Here is a 16,464-nt window from a genome sequence, read left to right on the forward strand (position 1 = left end):
AATTAAACAATTTCGACAAAAAATGTTCTCGTAAATACCGGCAATTGTGATTGTCGAGTTTTGTTTTTAGTTATAAAATGCTTAAGTAAGAATTAAATTTATTAATTTTTCCTTTTTGCATTTTACTAAACTCGATAGTTACAGGCTTCCTTGTCATTGCTGTGCTCTTCAAACAGAAAAAGCTGCTTTTAAGGAAGCACTATATCCTGTTCTGCAAAGGGCGGTAGAGTCTTACCCGATGCCAGTTGTAGAAGTCGTTTAAAAGAATACGAGGTAAAATCATCTCAATGCTTGCTTCTTCCAAATACTTGTTTCAAAGATAAAACGCTTTGGATCCCACTTCTTCAGTTATTCCTTTCAGGAATAAATATGAAGCGCGTAGAGAATACAACAAACAGTTGAGTTGTTTTACTCGCTTCCCTGGATGTACGGAATAGCACTCAATAGAAATGCATGGTTGAAGCATTAGGAGAACACTTGAGAATACGAAAATAAAAGACAGAATCTTTCTGTGTAAAACCTCTAAAGGACCAGCACACTTAAAGGTCATTTCAGGAGCTGTGCAAGGATCAATCCTCGGCCCAGATCTCTGGAACGTCAATTATAACGGTATAATAAGCTGCGAAATTCTCGATGAATTGAATAAACCAATTATAATAGACATGAAGACAATAACAGAGACTCTAAGGAAACAAAAGGTTGGCAACTACCTGGATGTAAGACTAGACTCCTGGCTTACTTATTGAAAGAAGGAACAAATGTCACCAAAGTAAAAGAGGAAATGAAGAACGATACCTTGGAACTATCGCAGACGAGTTGAGACCAGAGACGTCATGATATATGGGCGATTTGGCGTATCTAAAATATAATAGGGTGGTTCAGCAGGAAGACAAGGTGTATTATTATACTGCACAGATGTCCGGCATGGGTTTGTTTGTTCGAAAATATCTATATAAAATGAAAAAAGCCAATGACCAGTCTTCTATATACCACATAACGATCCAATCGAGGACATTCGCGATGAACAGGGGCTTAGAGAAGATGTTTGCAATACCAAAGCGAGGCGTGACGTGTGTTAGGGATGCCAACATCTGAATAGCTGTCTGTCATTGTCAACACTTTTAGCATGCTGGACTTGTAATTTCCGCCATTTTACTGAGCGCTTTTACTGGCGGGTTAAGTATATCGCATAAATCGATTATCTCTGTTGTGTCAGTTATACCTTCCTGCCTGACATCTTGGTCGCTCTACTAGCGTGGGCGGGCCCGACATTATTCGAATACATCGTTGCTTTCGTGATGCGAGGAAAAATGTAAACAGTACTGTGATTTATTTTAACATCAAAAAAAGTAAGTAATATATCAGTATTTTTAAAAGCTATTTGAAACATTTAATAGCTCATGTAAATATACACTTTTTGCTATTTTTTTTTTTTCAATTTAATTTAATCTTGGCTAATTCCTCCTTCTCTTATTTGGAGTTCTGTTTCACTATTTGCTAGTCGCAATCTACTCTATTAAAAAACCTTCATTTCCACTTTTTAGCTGCTATTTATTTACTATCTCAATCCATAAAAATATACCCACATACAAGTGAACACTCCCAGATTCAATTGCCTTTGCCGACTTGATCGGCTCACTGGCTGCCGTTTCCCACACAAAGTTTGTACGCAGTCAAATCTAGTCCACCAGCAGCCCCCAGCGCAACGGTCGATTTATAGTGATGATGATGCAGTAGAAATCGAGAAGAAATAAATTAGAATGTCGAGACTGAGATATCTGCAGATAGCCACTGCTGCCGTCATAGTGCACTAACTCAGCAAATGTCATTGCTACAATTTATAAGTTGGACTATAAGCAACAATAACACAAAAATAATACTACAAGTAGAACCAAAAACTACGGCTATATCAACCAGTCACAAGAGGCAAGCATGTCACCAGCCTCGTTAGCCGCGGTGGGAACTTTTGAATGCGATTGTAGCGCATCGTCTTGGGTTCTCAGGCGTATTATTTAATTAAAAACGTGCCCACTTTCCTATATGTAGTAAAGTCCTGTTGCTGCTGGTCGATCGCAGTACCACATTTGTCGTGTGTCTGGACGTGACAAATTTATGAGGTGCAAGCGATTGCAGATTTATTTAGCAGCTTTACTTCAGTCGCTGCCTTGTTTGGTGGCATTGCGTTTGATGTGCCGCTACTTTTAATGATGGATCGACAAGTTCGCCACCATCACACATATGAGTGGGTAGGAACGGCCTACACATGTGGAAAATCTGGTTTGAAGGACCGCAATTTATTTTCGAATTATGTGACGCTTGCTATTTATTAATGTGGAATATTCGATTAACTTTTATTGGGTATTGTTTTTAGAAATAGTTTTGAAAACTTGGTTCAGAAAATTTAAACTGTTTTAAGTGGTAGAAGTTTAAAGTTAACTAATAGACTTATAGTTAAATTAATGTGCCTGAATCGATAATTATATGAAAACTAACTTTAATTTTTCGGAATAATATAGAAGAAAGTAAAAGCCACGTTTGCTGATATTTAAATAGACTAATCGACTGCCGGATTACATTCAACGCAAATACTAAAAGATATGACAACATCATAGTTAATAAATAAGTTATTTTTTTGCGCGACATCCTAATCTATACTACACTTGCAACAGAGTTAGTTAGGAACCTGTTCTAATTATAGGCAACTATGTAGTATGTAGTCCTGATTGGTACCTAGTGATTTTATACTATAAATATATGAAATAGGCCTATATGCTCTCCAATGGGAAACGTCGAAGACGCTTTAAAGTATTTATGTATGTAAATACATATATAAATAATCAGCGTGACGAGCTGCCCGTCTGTCTGTACATACGCGAATTAGTCTCTCAGGTTATAAAATATTAATCTGAAATTCTTCAGGCGTCCTTTTCTTCCCAAGAAGCAGCTAATGGGTCGGAATCTAAGATATCGGATCACCGCCAAACAAACTGAATGATCAAAATCAAGTCCTTGTACGAAAAACTTTCTTAGGTGACAAATTATCTTCACCAAATTTTGCTTGGATTATTGGCCTAAACAACGTTTCAATATCCAACAAAATTATTCAGATCGGATCACTTTAACATATAGCTGCGATAAACCCAAGTTCCTCTATGGAAACCATTTTGATTGTAAAAGATATTATAGCTTCGGTGCAAACAAAGTTAACGTTTTTTCTTGTTATACTCTTGCAACGTGTTGCTGCAGAGTATAATAGTTTTGTTCACCTAACGGTTGTTTGTATCCACCTAAAAATAATCGAGTTAGATATGGAGTCATATATATATGAATGATCGGAATGACGAGACGAGTTAAAACGCGAATGTCTGTCTGTCACACAGGTATTTATAGGAGTAGGGATCAAAATTGGACAATGGGCGCGGAACCGCCCATTTTTAGGTGAAATAAAATATCTCCGAATATTCTCCATCAATTTCCACCAAATTGGCACATAAGATTATTTAGATATTCCCATGTTACAGTGAGCAAATGGGCGAAACCAGACAGCAACCACACCTAATTATCATATAACACAACTTTAAACTCCATCTGATTATTTAATTTTCCAGTATACAAAACAAGCACTAATAAAATTTTAAAACATCCGGCTGACTTTCTCCATATTATATTTATGTATTTATAAAATTTCTTGAAAATAAGTTCTCAAGTATACCTGAGTAATATCAAAAACAGCTGATACCATCATGATTCACTTACCTCAGTAGTACATTTATGCCGTTGCTAACTCAAAACTGCTTCACTAGCATCTGAAGAAGGACAAAGCGTCGAATCTTGCTATAAATGGGTATAAAGCGATGATGTCTGACGTACCACTTCAAGATTAGTTGCACGTTTGCAGAAAAGATAATACGACTGGGAAGCCCGTTAAAAAATACGGTTTTAGTCCAAGTGAGCGCGTGGTTCTTAATTGCGTTCAGTACACTGGTTTCATCTTCGAATCAACAGTTTAGGCTTGCGAAAGCAAAAGTCAAAGTGCAATAAAATAATAAAGAAATATGGGTTACTTCAAGGTTGCAGTGAAAGTGATTCGCGCGTAAAGAATTTCATTTCTTTGCTGCTCTGTTTCCATATATTCGCTAACTACATTTAGCCTTCGTATGTATGTATATTATGCTATCTGTTTTGAGACTAATTTACACTTGACCAGTACAACTGTATGATTGCAGATTGTATTGTAATTTGTTTTCGCTTTCATGCTGAGCAAGTCCAAGTTAATGTTTGTCTCGAAGAAAAGCAAAAGTAACTGCTCTTAATTGATACCTGCTGAATGTGACGACTGCATGGTACTTGCCATGCCACTTTACTTCTCCTGCGTTGCGTGTGTGTATAGTTTTATTTGTCGAACTTAAAGACATTTTCGAATGAGATTATGGTAGAGAGTACCAAAACCAGTAGTCCTAGTCAATTTTTAGCTCACAAACCTTTATTTTTTAAGCAGAAATTACTCCTGCATCCTTTGATTTTAATGCACGCAACTTTCGAATACTTCGCAACTTTACTGCAACTACTCTGGCATGCGAGCGAAACCGGAAAAAATGTGCTGAAGTTTGCGAGCTTTTGGCTCGCCACTGTTTGGCTGTAACTGAGCGTTTTCAACCGAAATCGAAATGAAATTTCGCGGTTCATTCATAAAACACATCCAACTTCATCGAGACCATACGAAATACATTCCATTCAGTTAATTGACTTATACATACACATATACCTTTCTGTATTTATATAAGCTCTTATGTCTGTCTATAATAACTTGATTTTATTTGTGGAATACTTATATTCGATACTGTACGTGGATGCGCTGAGATAAGTAATGTTTACTTGCAGCAATTTGAGCTTATCGTCAGTCGTTAACGCTGGCGATTTTTTCGGGCCATAAAAGAGATAAACAACGAGGAAGGCTAAATTGCTCAGAAAATGCCAACAATAACAATAGAGCTTCTTACCTACCCAGTTACAACTATCACGTTGGGACGTGCAACAGCGCGGCAAGTAAACCAACCTGCACTCAGGAAAGTAGAAAAGTGCTACGGCAGTACTTTTTACACTATGTATGGCGCCTTGTTCAATTTCTCATATTTTCCTTTTCATTTGGTGTGATTTGCACCACAATTGATTACCCTTAAATTGACGACATTAATCAAGGTGAAATTATCCAATTAAAAATGTAATAAATAGTTTTTAAATAATCGAAATTAATATCGACATTTTTGCTGTCTACACGTCACACCCCTGACATTCCCCTTGTGAATTCGCATTCTCTTATTGTGTCTGTATTGGTAAGAGGAGCCGTCACTCACTCTGTACTCTACAACTCGTAAGTGCATTTATCTTCTTTTGCATTAATCATCTATGCGTAATCACCGGCAATGAAGTTTAGTCAAAAGTACCCATTTTTCAAAAGCGAATGTTGTGCATTGAATCAACGGAGTCCTCATCATTTCATTTATTGGTCATTAACAACGAATACATATTACTTAAATAACTTTACTAAAGAGGGCTCATATGCAGGGAATAAGGTTAAATATTATATGTGCTTACATGTTGACATCAAATTTGTTTCAAAATTATCATATTTACTAAAAGCTCAGCAAGCTAACTATGATGTGAAATGCCATGCAAATTAGAATAATTTTCAATAAATTGCAATAATTAATTCTTTCCTTCACACACTTATTACGACGAGTTAGCTTCCTTGTTTTACAATGGCAGATGACTGAAGTGTTTATGGTATAATGCTATTCCCAATTTGAATACATAAAAATCTTGAACTGTGTGCTTATTATGGCTATGCCCTTGTACTTAATTGATGTAAATATATTTATAAATATACACATTATCTTCTAAGCTCGAGACAAGTTCCCTTCAGTTGCCTGCCCCAGATTATTTTATATTTTATTATGAAGAATTTCGAGAGTTCGAAGGTGGATCAACCAATGACCACCGCTATGTAGATGGTGATAGGTTACGATTTTCTGGACAACGTTAATGCTGACGAGGCGGTAGATAAAGTATAGAGCGATGATGATGCAATTGCTGAAATGGCCGACGGTAATGATGTTAACGGCGCCGATAATGACGATGGCGATGAAGACAACCATGCATTGACATTTTAATGCTATGCAGCGGCGTACAAGAATCATGAAATTCTTGAGTTCGGCTATGGACAAGTCTAACATATCCATATCAGCATTACGCACACTTGAACGATAATACAGACATGTTCAGCCAAAAGAATTTAAATTTATCGGGAAACCTCGAACCACCTATGGTGGTGAAGGAGTCGCACTAATTATTATTGATTGTACGGGGCGAGTTGGTGGAAGACAACTTAGCGCCAGGTGAGGTGTGTTCACATATTTTGTTTGCATGGTAGCGTGGAGTAAGTAATTGGTAAGCTATACAACACACATTCGCACTGATTACTTAGCAATTTCAATATTGCTACGTAAGTGCTGCACGGTCTAGAACTTGATGCTGCATTCACCTTCAATTTAGGCGCTCTGTATTTGACGCTTGTTGTTGCATTTTTAATATTTTTTCTTTGTTTGCTACTGTTTTTCACTTGTTGCGCTTTTTATACTCTTGCAACATGTTGCTACGAAGTATAACAATTTTATTTACTTAACGGTTTTTTATATCATTTGTGAATGGCTCAAATATGGTAACGAATTATTTTCAAAAATTGATTTTTAATGTGATTAAAGGTAAAGGTGTGCTTCAGGGTAAATAAATTACATTTCTTCATAGAAAATAAAACTAAGGAGTTACTACGCTGATTTTAACGGAAAATAAGAATTACTCCATCAAAGAGGATCGCAACACAATTGCACATGCGTCTGAAGACATGTTAGCGCAGGGTTTCACCGCCCACGCTGTTCCTTTATTTGTACATCAAGTATAGATTGTTCGATTCGCTGCTCTCCAACGCTTAGCGCCTCGAAGATTATTAATAACAGCCGCGCAGCGTCTAACGCCATGTCTTCGCAAGCGTCATTCGCTAATCTCATAAAAATCAAATTAGATCAGGCGTAAAAGTGTAAAGTTTTTGTAGTCACACACATTTACTAAGTGATTGAAGTAGAGATTCACAAAGCGAACATCAACACGTTAAGAAGCACTTAATAGAAAAACACAAACGGAGAAGACAGAGAATTACTATTTTTTAGTAGCTTTTCAGAAACAATTCCATGAAATGATCGCAACAAACTATTTCTTTACAAATAAAAACGCAACATTCGATTACCTCATCTTGTTGGTTCTCCCCTTTGTTGTTTAGTTTTGCTTGTAGCGCGTGCTACGCCCTTACTGTAATGCTACTACAAATTGTTAGATTTTCATTTTTATAAATTCCAAAGGCCCACAGTACAAAGGCGATCCATTCATACCGCCTCGCGACCGTAGACACAATTTGCCTGAACCGGACGCTATGCTGAATCGTTACGATACATTTGTATTAAATGGGGCAAACGTGACGAAATCGAAGATATTTTCAAGTATGACGATATATTCTCTCCAAATTGCTGCAAAAAGCAAAAATCGCCAAAGCGCTCAGCGATCAGCGTAACTGTGACGACAAGCCAAACAAGGTGACTAAGGGAAGGTGAGCGTAGCTGTAAGGCAATCAAGTTGACAGCAGCGACATTACCTTGACAGCGTCGCCGGCCATCACATTCGTATCTTAATTCTTCGTGAAATACGGTCATGCGGTTTTTTTTCGAAAATTAAGACTTTATTGTGAAAAAATTGTTATACATTTAATGTTCAAAGTATTGCCCATCGGAAGCTACGATGTTTGCCCATCTTTCTGGCAGTTTGTGGCTCCATCCCAAAAGAACTTCACCGGCTTGGAGGTCAAAAAAGAAGCGGGCCAATTTCTGATACCCTGTTCTGAAGTGAAGGGTACTCCGGTGAGGGCATTCTGCATTGATCTTAACAAGTGGTAATCGGAAGGTGCTATGTCTGGGATATAAGGCGGGTGAGGTAGGACTTCCCACCCACAGTGCAACATGTGGCCGAGCGTTGTCATGAGGAAAAATTATTGATTCGTGTCTGGTCGCATATTCTGGTCGTTTTTCCGCGATGGCCTTTTTCAAACGAATCAATTGTTTTCGGTAGAGGTCCCCATTGATCGTCTGACCCGATTTCAATAGCTCATAATAGAGCACACCCTTGTGGTCCCACCAAATACATAGCATAACCTTAGCAGCATGGATATTCGGCTTTGCCGTGGATGTTGATGGTTGGACGGGCTTCACATACAAATTCTTGAGCTTTGGGTTATCATAATGAATCCACTTTTCATCGCCAGTGACAATCCGATGCAAAAACGACTTCTTTTGGTGGCGTTGAAGCAACATTTCCGACATGCAGAATCGACGTTCGACGTCTCTTGGCTTTAAATTATAAGGCAGCCAATTTCCAAGCTTCTGGATGAATCCTAATGATTTTAATCGTCTGGAAACGGTTGCTTGATCAACTCCTAATACTTTTGCAAGTTCTTCTTGCGTCTGGCATGCATCTGCGTCGAGCAATGTCTCCAATTCTTCGTCTTGAAGTTTGTTTGGCTGTCCGGGTCGTTCTCCGTCATCTAAGTCGAAATTGCCACTTTTAAACCGTGCAAACCACTTTTGGCACGTTCGTTCGGCTAAAGCATGGTCACCATAAACGTCCAGTAAAATACGATGGCTTTCGGTAGCACTTTTCTTCATGTTAAAATAATGAAGAAGAACTCCCCGCAAAAACACTTTATGACACGAAATAATACTAGTGTTGTTGGTAGAAAATCCGAGCTGTACCATTGTCACCGCTTTTTTTGCATATAACCATCGTAACTATGAATGTTTATATAAGTTAACAAAATAAAAAATTTGTTACACAGTATACTGTGCTATGCTTAATATTGCTTTGCTATAAAATTCGGCAAAATGTATCCCGCCACTTTAACCGGTACCCACTACAAGAATGTCAAACTACAATTAAAGGAATTTAATGACACTACTAGCACAACACTGACAGTGTGCGTCGCTGCTGACGTCTCGCGCTGCCGTAGCCGAAAATATGAAGTTGGTGATTATTATAAGCTTAGAATTTAGTTTCACTTTTAATTCGGCTGTTGAGTTAATAAGTGCTACTGAAGAAAAATAAAATATCTAATTTTGAATAAAAAATAAGTTAACTCAGACAGATTTTTGCGATCCGCGGAAAAATATTTTAAATCGACAAAAGCTTTGTTGACATTTTTGTGACATTTTTTCTGTGTTTTGCGGGCTTGTCACTTTTCCCTTCTATTATATAGAAGGAACATGACTCACGTTACATGAGAAAGTTGTTCAATTTATGATTTTTAGCTTTTGCCATCGTCGAGAAACAATAGTAGGCAAACGCATGCTCAAGGGGATGTGTATGACGTATACTTTCATGAGTGAGTCAACTTCGCTTGTTAAGAGTGCGCCTGCGTTCATGAATGAATATGTTGTTGTTGTGTGCTTTACTATAAATTTGGCCTTCGGCTATTTGGCTGCCATATTGACTTGTAACGATTATTGTTTTTGTAGAACAATATTTGTATTTTTTGCTGATGACATCCTGACATGCGTACGCATACATGAATGTAGGTTTGCGTATACATTATTTGTGTTGCAGTGTCATACGCACATTCATATGTATGTACGTATAGAGCAGTCCCGCACACTTAATTGCTGATATGTATGTACAAGTATGTACCTGATAAATGTGAATGAAAGCTTGTAATGATGAAAGGTATTACTATTTTAATATGTTAAGATTTTTAGGATATTATGATAGTATGGTACATACTTATGTTTATAGTGTAAACATATAATATGTACTTAATTGAAAGCATATCATATTATCAAAAATAAGCAATATTTAAAAAGTAGGTCTTATTTTAACATTTACTACAAATATTCCTTTGAAATAGTATATTTTAATTAAAATGTAGTCAATTATGCATGATATCATAGATATTCAGAAAAGGAAGGTGAAAACGGGGAAATAAAACAAAATTTAATGTTGGCTGACACTTAAAACTCAATAACTTCTCTTCCAATAGATGAAATGTCATGAAATTTTTACTGGAAGTCGATAAAGGATGGCAGATTCTAACGCACTAGTCGACATACAGATAGTGCCATTAGAGTCTACTTTGTTACTGTTCACTTTGGAACGCACCTTGTACATAAAAATATTAGCCAATAAGTTAGCATGTGGCTATGTTATCAATGCAAACTTCTGAGCATAATTTTCACACAATTCTCAGCTCTGTTCACGCGTCACTGTCAAATTTCTCCTTCCTAGCTAGCAGTGGTGAAACACGCTCATCATATTTTGTTAAGTTTTGACAATTCACACGCTTGTGAGAAACCGCCCTAAATTGCTAACACTGCACTTCAATTAGGCACATGATTCAATTACAAGAATATAAAGTTGTGTCGATAGCCCAAAAACAACAATTTTTCAACAGTAATTGGACCCATAATGTCAAAATCTTTGTGTTGTTTCGATTTTATGATTCAAATATAAAAGTTTTCAAAGATTTTATCCAATGAAAATACGTTTTTTGAGTGATAACTGAATACGAATAGATTGTAATTCACGCCAAATCATCAAATTGTAAATAAAAAAAAAAATTTGACATTATGGACATAAACACATCTTTCGTAAGAGGAAGCACGCTCCATATCGACACAACCTAATTATTATATTGTAATTTAATCATGATTACGTATTTTCATTTATGATACATTGTGACCAGAAAGGGTGCAGGTGTCTTAAGACATGCTGGATCGTGCCAATTCTGGTCCCACATTAATGGAACCCATAATAACTAGTGCTGAGTCTTTTTTTGTTTCCAAGACGCAAGTTACCACTCCGTGGAACCCGTTTCGACTCGATAGAGGCTGTAAAAGGAAATTCGCAGAGGGAACTAAAAGCGATCCCGGACAGCGCCTACAAGGCATGTTTCGATGATTGGAAAAAGAGGTGGCATAGGTGCATATTTTGAAGGCGACAAAATAAATATTGATAAAGATTAAACACTTTTCGTTTTATTTACAATTTCCGGAAACTTTCTGGTCACAATGTATTTCACATTTGCGTGCTCTCACTGCTGAATTTCTATACGCTGTGTGAAGTATAACTGCGGCTATGTTTCACATGCAATGTTTGTCTATGCAAGGCAGTGCTATGTATGCCTTGGCACTCGAATCATAAAGTGTCACTTGAACGACGCGGTGCTTTGTTGACAAGCTAAAAGCGCACTAGTGTCAGTCACAAATAACGCGCAAAGACTGTAACAGTAAATTTTAATTGAGCCGATGGTATCTTATGGCCCAAATCCAATACCACACTACGAAATAACCTAAAACTCGGTGTATGTTAAGGGGAAAACAACAACAGCAACATATGAAAATAATGATTTGGCGAAATACAAACACCAAGTCGTTTCAAAGTAATATGAAATCGCGTGCGTCGCTCATGTGTGCCTCCCAAGAGTACCACAGACAGTCGTGTGGCATATAGCTGATAGCCGCCACACATGAACAATGCTAAGCCAGTTACTGTTGCCATACTAGTGGTCGCATATGTTTCTGCTGTATTTGAAGCAGCTTGTTGTTGTTTATTTTGGAATCATTGCTATTTCTGACTGTTCGCGTCACTTTCATGAAAATGCAATCGAAGAAAGTGCAAAGGAACGAACGTTACGAAAATGGAAATTAAAATCAAAGAAAGAAAAGTCAAATGGACTACAAGTGTACAGCAAGCACCAAACATATATATTAAAATGGCGAATAAAATGCATTGCATGCAACATGCCGACGCGTGTAGGAAATTTGCTGCATTCGTTGCATTTATTTATTGGCTGCCAGCAAACTCTGCACGGTGATAGCAGCAAAAGGCAGCTGAGTAGCAGGCAGCAACCGCTGTTGCATGCACCAGTAATCTACTGCAACAGTAGCCAAGTTTTTCTGGTTGTTTTGTTTTGTTTTGCTGCCGTCGAGGCAATTATGATTGTCGCTGTTGCCACTGTCGTGGTCATATTGACCGTTTTCCGTTACCGAGAAAAACCAAACAGTCAACGAGTTAAATAGCCAACTTGCCTTGACCACGGCAATCAAGCTAAAACACCGACTCGGTGATCGTTCATTCATTCCATTACTCATTGTTGCACTCATTGGCTCTGCGGTGTAATTTAATTAATTTAAAAGATCTCAGCGGTCGATTTGGTTTGGAAGTGAATATCCTTAGATGGCCTTTTGTCTACCCTACTTGTATACAGATCGCTGCACAATACTACCTACTACTACAATACTACGTGAAGCAACCACCCAAATTGGTCAATTTGAGTTAAGCGTAAGTGAGAGCTAAAAGAACATTTGTCTTACACCAAATTATTTTAAGTAACAAAAAGAAAAACTATAGTTTAAAAAAAATGTCGACAACAAACCTTTATATTATTTTTAATTATTTCTAATGTATAATCGCCATAAAACAAGATAAGGTTAGGCATGCCCCCACACCCTAAAATTATTAATGTACATATCTCACAAACCTCTAAGGATCATAAGCTGTTAAGGAGTTAGGGTAGTCAGAGGTCTGATACCGAAAATGAGGACCTCAGTGCCTATGGCCGAATCTTCCGCAAAATTGAAATCGGCTAAAGTCATCTCATACCATCCCAGAGATAAAACCCGGGTGTTTAGTGCTTGGTTTATCGCGGTTTTAGTAGGTTTTAACAGTATCGTTAAGTGGGCGGGGTTGTCACCCGATTTTACCCATTTTCACACCGTCAATAGAGGTGCTAAAAACATTTGCTCCCAGTGAATTTGGCGGTTTAGGAGATATGCGCATTAAACTTATTAGGGGCGGGACCACGCCTACTTTTTAAAAAATTTAATCTGCAAATGCTTGATATGGGGAGTGGGCGGAGTTGTCAAACCGATTTCACCCATTTTCACACTGTACGTAGAGGTACTAAAAACATTTGCTTTCAATGAATTTTGTTATTGTAGCTTTAGCGGTTTAGAAGATATGCACATTAAACCTATTAGGGTTTTAGATAAGCGGTATGGTACTACATGCAAAGTGATTTGAAGTTTAAACGAGCAATACAAATTATTAAAAAGTATACAAGCAATATAGCCGCTATCTGAAAATGTCAATCGTGTTGTGATACGAGATCAATAAATATCTAATAAAGTGACACTGGTCGTGTTTCCAAACTAGAGTTGATGAAAGTGGTGCTAGATATGAAATAAATTCTTTAGAACGTATCTGTGGTCATAACAAAAACAGAGTAGCCATCAGGTGCAATTCACTAAACATTTATTCATATCAGTAAAAAGTTAATGCCGGTGGCTAATTATGACAAGAGCTGTGAATTCAACCGACAAACAGTAAGTTATCAAGATTTTTAAGACTTTGCTGTCCGCTCGGTTGCCTCGACGTTAGCGTTAATTAATGTTTTGTAGCCACCAGCTCACATGTAGCCAGAAAATAAGTGCAACTTTTAAATGTTGCTTATACAAGTATCATTTCAACAACAATACAAATATTTTCTCTTTAATTGGCTCATATGAACAAATGAAAAATACAGGATTATCCTTTTCAACACATACAACCGATTTTTTTACTCTTGTAACATGTTACCACAGAGTTTAATAGTTTTGTATACCTAACGATTGTTTGTATCACCTAAAACTAATCGGGATAAATATACAAGTAGTTGTAGGGTTACATATGTACATATATAAAAGACCAGGATGATGAGACGAGTTGAAATCCGGGAGTATGTTTGCTGTAACTTGTGTAAAAATTAAGTATTCTTGATAAAACTAGGTATACGCACTGCCTCATTGTATTGTATTGTAGTAACTGGTTCACCGCCACGCCCTCAAAACCCAATTAAACGAAGACTAATAAATTGTAAATTAAGATACAAGACTGTAATTCGTTGCAACAAATCGCGTTAGAAAATCTTTGTAAAAGTAGGCGTGATCTTACGCCCTAATATGATTAATGTATATGTATCCCTAACCGTGGAGAAAATACTCCTAAGTGACAGCAAATTGTTAGCTTTTGTGTCAAAACCATTTGTAGACCAAATGGCTACTCCAGCGCATTCAAAAACTCCTAAGCAAAAGTAGTGGTATAAGATAAAATATGTCTCTTAACGTATTTTCGGTTGAAACCGCTTTGACTTTTAGGTTTTAATATCTTTTTTTGCCATTAAAGAGAGTGAACTTTGAACCTGCGCTCCAACACGAGTTAAAGAAAATACAACAACGGTGATCCAAGTAATGTTACTTTTTTCAAAAGACTCTTTTTGACAAATCACGCGTGAAGCCGCTCAAATCGTTTTATTTTTGTTCAGTATTGTTTGGCATTTCATCGTGAAAAGACTTACGCCTGAACAACATTTACAAATTGTTCAACGTTATTGCGAAAATTCCCGTTCTGTCAAGAATGTGTTTCGCGTGCTTCGCGTTACTTATGGTAAACATAATCGGCCTACTGAGCGTACTATTCGCAACACCATCACCCATTGAAATCTAGCATTCATTATTGGATAATATTCGACCGAATAGACCAAGTACAGCACGCAGTGAAGAAAATATAGCGACCAACATTTGAAAGAGATAATCTTCCAAAAATAAATGCCAAAGAATGTTCTTTCGAATGACAATAAACATTCCCCATTAAATTTGAATTTTCTGTGTTATTTTCTTTAAAAATTGAAGAATCTCGAAATGGGCCACCCTATATATTTATGTATATATTAACGAGAGAAAAGAAAGTATGTATTTCGCAACAATTGGTCTTGTCTGCAGTTATTTAATTTGCTTATACTACTTTATGTGCCAGTAAATTCATGTGACGTCATATGTACAACCTCAAATAACTGCGACAGTTACAAAAATCTCTACTTTACTATTCTTCTTTATGCAACATAGTGCGTAAATGTTTTAATGTGCTCTTTTGATATAGAAGAGTCACTTAAATTTAAACTTTCACAGCAGAAGACGCCCTTACGCTTACCCCCACAACATTTTACAATAATAAATACATTTAAAAAGTTACATAACTCATTCAACCATAAAGAGTCTTAAGGTAAATTTTAAAATTACACTTTTACTTTTAATACCAATATTTAATTTAATTTTCCACTTTTAATATCTTTTGTTATACACTCATATATAGGTATGTCCATAAATATATAATATATTTACATGCAAGTCAATCATTTGTTTACACAGTCAAGCCAAGTGACAGTTGCAGTAGACATGCGACACGATGAGGGTAATGTACCCACTAAACATTCGATGTTTACGCTTGAAAAACAAAGAAACCCGAAGTGGAAAAGCAACGCGTTGCATAAACGTATGCGCATGCGCATTTTAACAGCCATGTATTTGCGTAGCTTTATGGCGATTTAAGCCGTCTTGTGTTGTACAAAAACATACACAACAACAAAATACAAAATAGCAAAGCATACTTTAGCTAAATAACTGTAAAAAATGTGTGCGAAGAAGCTAATTGCAAAAATGCAAATCCGACATGAGCGCACCAACATGGGTAAACACAAACAACACTTGCGTAATTGTGCATTTTTTAATTTCTGCCGATTTGGGACTTCTTTTGGCTGCGAAAAAACAGTTCTCTATATGTGTCTCATATTTAGCAGCAGATGACAAATTGATAAAGATGATTTCAAACAAGTAAAGAAGGCTAAGTTCGGGAGTAACCGAACATTGTATACTCTTGCAACTTGCAAAGGTCAAGGCTGGCTAAATACCTTCAGGTGTTGGTAATGTTAGGTAAAGTAAAAAGTTCGTTGGGTTTTTAATTGATTTTTCAAAAGATGATAACTTTGTGTGCATTTGTCCGTTTTAAGTTCAATATGTGTCGTTTTGTTCATAAACTATTATACTCTATAGCAACATGTTGCAAGTGCACAAAAAGGTCGTTTCGAGCCATAGCCACGAAACTATTGTGCCCACAATGAAAAATTATCAATGCTTTTATTCATATGTGAGTATGGAAAAAGACACGACCGAGAAAACCACTTCAGAAGACGATCTTGTAATTTGCAAAGTCAGCAAAGTGAATAATATGCAGCCTCCTTGCGAATTCTCTACAAATTAGCGGCTCAACTGACCAACGAAATATCAACATGAAATGGACAAAAATGTCCAACATGGATTTTATAGTAAGAAAATTCCGCACGTGCTAGAATAAAAAAAAAACCGTAGAATTTTTGAAGCAAATACTGTGGAGCCATGAACATGCCTGAGCCATACATTTTAATGCAGTAGTGGCCTTCCCAGAGTTCAGACTTTAAAAGGCCTTTGGAAAAGAAAACAAACAAAAGGATTGGCGAAATATTCT

Source organism: Bactrocera oleae, chromosome 2 (genome assembly GCF_042242935.1).
Source record: "Bactrocera oleae isolate idBacOlea1 chromosome 2, idBacOlea1, whole genome shotgun sequence".
NCBI classification, from domain to species: domain Eukaryota; kingdom Metazoa; phylum Arthropoda; class Insecta; order Diptera; family Tephritidae; genus Bactrocera; species Bactrocera oleae.